This window comes from Ochotona princeps, chromosome 13, assembly GCF_030435755.1.
Source record: "Ochotona princeps isolate mOchPri1 chromosome 13, mOchPri1.hap1, whole genome shotgun sequence".
Classification (NCBI taxonomy): domain Eukaryota; kingdom Metazoa; phylum Chordata; class Mammalia; order Lagomorpha; family Ochotonidae; genus Ochotona; species Ochotona princeps.
The window spans coordinates 586,468-594,906 of record NC_080844.1 but is presented as its reverse complement, the minus strand read 5'-3'; the positions used below and the strand labels follow the sequence as shown (position 1 = coordinate 594,906).

Sequence of the window (8,439 nt, the reverse complement as noted above, 5' to 3'; positions counted from 1 at the left end):
GTATAAAGTGTCTCAAAATCATCCCTAACACACAGCAGGTGAAGACATGTTTAGTGAAGAAAGTTTAAGATTTCAGTGAGAAAGACTTAGTTAATGTAGGCTTGCTTCTTCTGTCCCCCATCATGACTCAGTCAAGTGGAAATTGCACTCCAAGCAAGTGCAACTGAGAACACAGGTTCCATACTCCTGCTAAGTGACAGCTGGAAATTACATCATCACACTTTCTTCTTCTTCTTTTTTTTTTTTTTTTTTTTTTGGTCAGGCTGGCCTAAGTGATCATATCCACTAGGGTATGCATGATCCAGAGTTAAGTGCAGGCTGGTTGGGCTTTGCTGCAGCATCCTCTAACAGGTGCTGGAACTGTGGCAAGTTCTATCAGGCTAGTCTGCAAAACCACATGGAAAGCCATGACCTGGGAATGAGAGTGGGTCTAGTAGGGATAATGTGATAGTAGGGAACTCTGATGGTCTGCAGCTCCCAGCAGTGACCACGAGTACCAGAGCTAGGGGCAGGACTGGATGGACAGGCAGTGGCACCTTCCAGCAAGGTATGAGCTGGATGACAGAGTTGGTCACGCTTAGCTAGGCGCCAATGCACATTGATGTATATGAGAGCTGATTGGGGTGTGGGATGGACTGAAAAAGTCTATTGCACATACCAGCATGCACAGGAACTGAAGTTTGTGGCTGTCCTGGTGGGGTTGACTAGGGTTTGCTCTCACCAGACTGTAGTTCCTGTTGGTGTGCATGAGGCTCAAGAGTGTGGTGAGAAGCCATGGGCTGTGCCACAGCATCCATGAGCATCCATTGGATTGCATATTTGATGAAGCTCAGGGCAGAACTGACTGTAAATACTAGTGTGTGTGTAGGCTGATGAGGATGATGGCTTGAGTAAGACTCCACACTGTGCTCGCTTCGGCAGCACAGATACTAAAATTGGAACGATACAGAGAAGATTAGCATGGCCCCTGCGCAAGGATGACACGCAAATTCGTGAAGCATTCCATATTTTTAAAAGTAGAGCTTGGAATCTGACAGGAAAGAGCTGGCATGGATTGGCTAATGCCTCGCTGGGTAGGACACGAAGATTAGTCACTCTTCACCATGGTGTTGGGGACTTTCCTGCACACCCCCCACTCAAAAAAAAAATGTTCTGCACCTTAACTGTAGACAAATGTCTTGTTAGAGTTTCAAGCCAGTCTAGATTACCCTAAAATCTGCCAAGATCAGCAAAATTATACTTCAACACAACAAGTGGCTAAATACTAAAATGAAATAGACACGAGACAGCTGAATGGTACCTTATAGCCATTTTAAGGTATATAGCAGCTGGTCCTGTGTACAAACTAAAATTGAAATGTCAATGAGCAAATCATAGGTTGTGGTTAAGAATATGCTTCTTTTTTTTTTTTAACATACTGGTTACTCAAAACCATGTCAATTCCATAATGTTACAAATTGCTGTTGATGTTATATTGGGACTCTTAATTGACTGGGATGATATTATACCAGCTCTAACTTTGGACAAGAAATGGTCTCCCCAAGAAACAGTTCAACCCATCTGGACAATAAGTAGCTGGACTCTATGCTTGGTATATGTTTGCAAGGAAAGAATCTTGATTGAATTTGAACTGTAATACTGCATCAAGGCGGAGGAATCCACCAGAGGGGAGGTGCGTGGGGAGGGGTGGGGGGATTCCCAAAGCCTATGAAACTGTCATATAATGCATAATAATTAATAAAAAAAAGACCCCACACTGTCTGGCACATACAGGAGTAAGGTCTGGGGTCACCTCTGGTGCTCTTTCTATGTGGATCAGCCCAGGACCATTGAACTCAGAGCTCTAAACATGTGAAAATCACAGGAGTTGTGATCTGATCATGGAGTGCTTGCATTAGAACTGTGTCTCCTCGCTTACTGCGGCCTGTGAAGTGGACAACATGCCCAGACACACATGAGGGACAACCAGTTCATTGAGGTCTACAGTGGACATTTAGTGTCTTGGAGGGCAGAACAAATTGGACAGCACTCTCAGCCAAGTTTTGACGAGTGTCTGGGCAAGTGGAGACTCTAAGGTGGATTGTCAGCCAATAGGCTTTGGGACAATTTCTTCAACATCAGAACAACAGAATCAACATCATCTAAGAACTATCAAAACCACTGAAGCAGTACCCTCAGAACATGCTCCATATCAGGGTCCCTGGCCTGAGACTGGATGGTCTTCCCCCATTCCTGGGTACTGCTGCAGTTGGGCTGCTGTGAGTGGCCCTCCACCCTTCTCTCCCCACCTTTTCAAAGATGCAGGAAGAAAAATGGAGATTAGAGGTAATTGTCTCATCCACTTTCCCCCATTCCTTGACCATTCACACCCTAATGGGTGGTCCACCTGGGCATATATCCTTCTCAAATAGGTTAATATCATCAAAAATAATATAAACTTAAAATAGAATAAAGTTAGAATTGAACAGCAAATGGGAGTCATGTATTTCAGTAGTTCAAGAAACACAAGAAGATGTATGAAATCTCAATAGAATTACATTACAATAGTTTCACAAATACAATAGAAGTAGTCTAAGGAAAAATAGACACTCAAGTAAATCAATGCAAGGCTGCTAGGGCTTCAGAGCATCAGACACTCTGCTGACACTTACATGTGCTTTATCAACAGAGCCTTGGGAGTGTGGGAAACTCCTGGTCTTTATAGAAGTTGTGTGAATCTCATCATCATGGAGACTACCACAGTAAACTTCTTACGCTGGACAAAATGCTCAGACACAGAAATTGGTGGCAACCATTCCTGCCACATAGGAGCTGGGGGACATGCTGGCAACCACATGTCTAACCTTACTCAATGTGCTGTAGAAATCATGAGACGAGAACGAGATGGCTACACCAGGTAGCTTTCAAGATGAAAAATTACTCAAATGTATTATACACGCAGTCTTCATTTTTAACAAAATTTACCTGTGAAAGCAGTGCTAAGTGACAAGTTCCCTCCCACTGCAAATAAAGGGCAAAGTGCAAATGATTTGTTTAAAGAGGAAAGTACAGGCCCAGCGGCGTGACCTAGCGGCTAAAGTCCTCGCCTTGAACGCCCCAGGATCCCATATGGGCGCCGGTTCTAATCCTGGCAGCTTCACTTCCCATCCAGCTCCCTGCTTGTGGCCTGGGAAAGCAGTCAAGAACGGCCCAATGCATTGGGACACTGCACCCGCATGGGACACCTGCAAGAGGTTCCAGGTTCCTACTTCAGATCGGCGCAGCACCAGTTGTTGTGGCTCACGTGGGGAGTGAATCATCAGACGGAAGATCTTCCTGTCTGTCTCTCCTCCTCTCTGTATATCTGACTTTGTAATAAAATAAATAAATCTTTAAAAAAAATACATAAAGAGGAAAGTACACGTTTCTATTAGGATGAGATAATTTTTGTTTGGAACATTTGAAAGACTAAATTATAACAAAAAGGAAAAAGAGAAATATCCCATTCAATTGTTTACTGCCCAAATTTCTGGAGCCTGAATTCCTCACTTGTTAGGGAGCAGGGCCACTGGGCCAGGTCTCGCAGTTATGGATCCCAGGGCCTTTTGTCCACGTTCCCACACCAGGATTCATACTGAGGAGACCCAGATTTCTCTGATGTGACTTCATGGGCACTCAAGTTTCTTCTTGATCCTGGTATGAGGTTTTCTGTTTGGCCCTTTTCACTTAGACCTAAGTCTTCCCAAAATATGACTGTTTGAGGCATTCCATGCCAACTCCTGGCATGGTATTTGTATCAGCCTTTGGCTTGCTCCTGGGACAAATTCCACCACAACCACTCTGTTTTACTATTCTGAACAAGCATCCATGTGGGATCCTGGTGCACACAAGGCAAGGACTTGAGACACTGAGTTATTGTGCTAGGTCCAATTTGGTGCCTTGTTTTAAACGATGTATTTATTTTTATTGGAAAGGCAGACATATACAGAAAAGAGACAGAGAAGAAGATCTCCCGCTGACTGATTCACTACCTAGGTGGCTGTAGCAACCACAGCTGCACTGATCTGAAGTCAGGAGCCAGGAGCCTCTTCAGGGTCTCCCACACGGATGCAAGGTATCAAGGCTTTTGGCTGTCCTCAGTTGCTTTCCCAGATCACAAACAGGGCATTAGACAGGAAGGGGAAAAACCTGGTAGAAATTAGCACCCACATGTGATCCTCATACATGCAAGGCAAGGACTTCAGCCACTAGACTCCAGCGATGGATTCAATCTGGACACAAAAGATGATGCACTTGTTCCCATGTCTGATGAATGTCTTCTTGTGAATGCCTGAATGATCATGTAAGTTTCACCACTGAAGTCACCCCAAGGTGAGGTAGCCTAGGGACCACAGACAGGACACACAGCTGCTTAAGCGTTCAGTCCCATTGAGTGTTGGGGTCAATTTCTAGGATCAGCTGCCAACATGAAGGTAAAACATCTGCATGTCACTTGGAATTGGCATCCTCCCTTTTGAGTCTTTCTACTTGAGCTCAAGATACCATGAATTATAGGCAAACCACTCCTTCTGACACATTCATGATCTCCTAACCCAAAGAGTATGTGAGTGTTCTACACTGGCTATGGTTTTACACCAGAAACATTAGAATTGTAGACTTTGTCACAAAAATAACTAAATTAGTCCTTTTAGGAATAGCTGCATTTTGCTAAACTAGGATTATTTTCCTGAGTTACCATTTCATTTTTCTTTTTCAACATCAATTGCCTCCCTTCTCTTTCTCCATGGCTCAATCACCATAGTCTAAATGCTCCTCTGGTGATGGCAACCTGAACATTTCAGGAGCTCAGTCCACCACAGTGTATCTGCCCCACTGCAGCTCCAGGGGTCTCCCAGGAACAGTCTAGAACACTTTCTTCTATGGCATCTCTACAAGAGTATACACTTCCACAGCAGGTGTGGCTGCATAAAACAATTAGGAAAACCTGAGCAATGGTTTTGAAATGTACAGAGAGTTGCCTTCACATTTCATGACGCATTCTTAGACTACCAAACAAGATTTCATGGGGTAAGTACAGTTCTGTGCCCCCTGAAGAAAAGGAGAACATAAATCATGGAGTGTGCTGGCCACACCTGCAATAGCTAGCATTCTTCTACTTCTCTTTCTCTGCTTTTCTCAGCTTCCATTCTCCTCCTCCTCCTTATTCTCTGGCCATATTTTATTCTTCCATTAATTTTCTTCCTTTCTTCTATGTTTCTTATTTTTATTTTCTCAATCACATGGTATAAATATAAATAATTATTCCATGATCACACATATATATCTATGTGTGATGGTTTTCATGTAACTAAGCTGCTGGGCCTTAGACAATGATGTAAAAATTTACAGTATAAATAATGTATGAAAACCAAAATAAATGAGACAAATTGCTTCAGATACTTGAGCACATTAACACAGACTTTGAGCTGGGAAGTGGATATTAAGTTTTAGTCCCAAGTAAGAAATACGATTGTGAAAAGAAGAAAAAAGCATACAATTATGATAGGAGCATCTAGATCTTTAATAAAACAACCTGTTTGTTTATTGGAAGGTACAGGTACAGAAAGAAAGCTCTTCTCTCTGCTGGTTCACTCCACCAAGGGCCACACCAGCCAGGGTGGATCGAGGCCAAATCCAGGAACCAGGATCTCCATCTCTGCCAGCAGCACACCTCCCTGTGCACAATGCTTCCAAAGGTCTTTGAAAAAGACTTCTCATCTTTCCAGAAATCTTCATGCTGTTTTCCATACTAACTGGACTGATTTGTGGTTATCTTTCCTCAAATCCTCACCAACATTTTCATTCTACTCAGTAACTTATGCCTGACATAGAGGAATAAAAAAAACATATGGTTTCTTCCTTAGGAAAAATTAATATGGAAGAAAGCATAAGAACACGTTACTAATATATATAAATAAATGTTAATTAAAATTAATAAAACACAGCCATCTAACATATTAATTAAATCAATTAATAGATTTTAGATTGGAATAACTATGTTAATTCATAATTCATCACTGAATTGATTTTGATCAAATTAATGGCTCTTAGTTGAATTTTTAAATTTGCATGTCAATTAAAATTAATACACAAAGTATAATGTATGCATTTTATTTGATGCATATACACAGGGGCACACACACACACACACACACACATAGTTGTAAATGTTTTCTTTACTAAGTTATTCCCTTAACATAACATCATAGTATTTTTTCCACAGTAAAAATCCTGATATATTTGTATAATGTAAATAGAAATACAGACAAAATCCTCAACAAGGAAGTTGCATCAATGAAAATGAAGCAGTTGAAGCAAAAAAAATACTGCATAGTACTTGCTGATTTGAGTCTTTCAGTTGAAACATCAATCAAATTTACAGTTCTCAGTATTCATTTCGAAAAACCCTCAGGAGAATAAAAAGCACAGCTTAATGTAGCAAAACACTTTAAGGGAACGCTTGGTCTCCCTGAACTGGGGTACCTGCCAAAGCCATTGATCCATACCACAAACAACAGAACAATTTCCAAATTCATTTCAGAAAACAGGATACATCCAGGCTTCTCAAACCACCAGCCATCACCATAAAATTACTGTAACTGTTCATTGCCCAACCATCCCTCTCCTCCAGAAAAGTAAAAAACCTGTATTTAAACTTTCAATTTGGTACTCTGTTCCCAGAGCCCTCCCACTTCCAAGAGCCAACCTCCACGAATGCACAGGTGCCGGAGACCAGCTCCGGCTGAGGTTCGGAACTTCCGAAGGGTGTGTGGCGTCGGCGCAATGAGAGAAAATAGAAAGAGACGGACCACCAGGATTCCTTGATGATAGTGGACCAGGCAATAAAGCCGTCCACTTTATTTATACAGAATCAGTTAAACTGTGGCTCGGGCTTTTTACGTCATGATCAAATGGGTGTTCATAAACATAATTCTGCCATTTGATTCACCTAAGACAAGCTTAATCAGTAACACATTCCTCTTGAATCAGCTAAGAGAGGAATGTGTGCAGAGGCAGGACCCAAAGATCAAAGAAAGAGGGAAAGAATGGATTTCCTCTACCTCTGGAGAGTTAGCACCTTTAATTAGCATAAGATCAATGGAAGAAAAAAGGTCCTAAGCACAGGTTCCCACCACCTGGGGACAGGACACCCTTGATTAGCATATGGTCAATAGGGGAAGAGGATTCTAAGCAAAAGTAACTGCTATGCCTCTGATTAGCATAGGATCAAAAGGGGGAGTTAACACCCCTGATCAGTATATTGCCAATGAAGGCAGCTGTGACAGCAACTGGTAAAAACCTTTTTGCTAAAAGCGAATATCAGCAACATAAACTTTCAAACTTGTAAAGATAATACACGTTAACCCTGCAGGGGTAGACAATGCCTAGATAGATGACTGGAGACTCAGTGGGGAAGTCCGGTGTCCAGCAATGGGAAGCAGGCTGCATTCAGGTGGTCAAAGCAACATCCCACCAGAGCCCTGCCGCAGCCGGGAGTTCCTTGCTGCCCTGCCACAATGGAACAATGCTCTTCACACCTTCCTGTCTTCCACAACCACCACACGGACCCCGGCACACAGGAATACACAGCCTCATGCAATGCTATATTTACCCACACACCACCACTAACCAAGACAGTTTTTACTCTTTTGGAAGCCACAATGGAACAGAATCGCCACTATTCGAGGTGGAGAAGAAACAGAGAGAGCAATTGCCCAGTGGGTTTTCAGCAGTTGGAAGAAATGAACCAAAATGGCCCTTGTCACTCCATGTGTAAAAAAAAAGTTGGCCTTTTCCACTAACTCCCTTGTCTGCTTATCCAAAGCCACAACAACATGAAACACAGACATCCAGCACTTGGCCACAACCAAAAAGGGGCACTTGCCACACAGGCCACACCCACCGAAGGCAAGTCAGAAACCTTCCCCCAACACACACACACCTGCTTCCTTCCCAAGAAATAAGATGACTGCAGCCAATCCCTCACCAGGTTATTCTTCTCCTTTGCAGAAAAAAGAAAGCTTCCAAAGGAAGAAGCTGTCCAAGAATCAAATGAGTGTAGCCTGAACTTAAAAGAAAGGAGAAGAGTAACCAGGCATGGAATAGAAGATGCAAAGAACCAGGACTAGAAGCCAGAGCCTACTGCAGCCCAGAAAGCCTGAAAGCATTCTTTACAAGAAGAGGCTGGAGCTGGGGCAAGACTGGCACCTGGAGCATCCTTTTTAACCCCAACCACACCTCTACCATTATCAATCCACCTGCTTCCCAAAAGACCACAGATCTGTACAATCCTCTTGTTTGTTCATTTTGAGAGTCATTTTGAAGCCATCTTCTTAAATGAAAACTGGGACAGAAGCATTGTCCAGGCCAAAGAGGTTGGCGGAGCTGCAAGTGTGCAGGCAGGCAGGTTCCATGGAGCCC

General features: G+C 42.8%; 1 non-coding gene across 1 annotated transcript; it reads left to right on the top strand.

Annotated features, from left to right (window-relative positions):
* The first annotated feature begins 905 nt into the window (after positions 1-905).
* LOC131481812 (U6 spliceosomal RNA) lies at positions 906-1,012 on the top strand. The gene has a single exon (XR_009246581.1). It is a non-coding gene; the product is annotated as a U6 spliceosomal RNA (small nuclear RNA).
* The last annotated feature ends 7,427 nt before the right edge of the window (positions 1,013-8,439 follow it).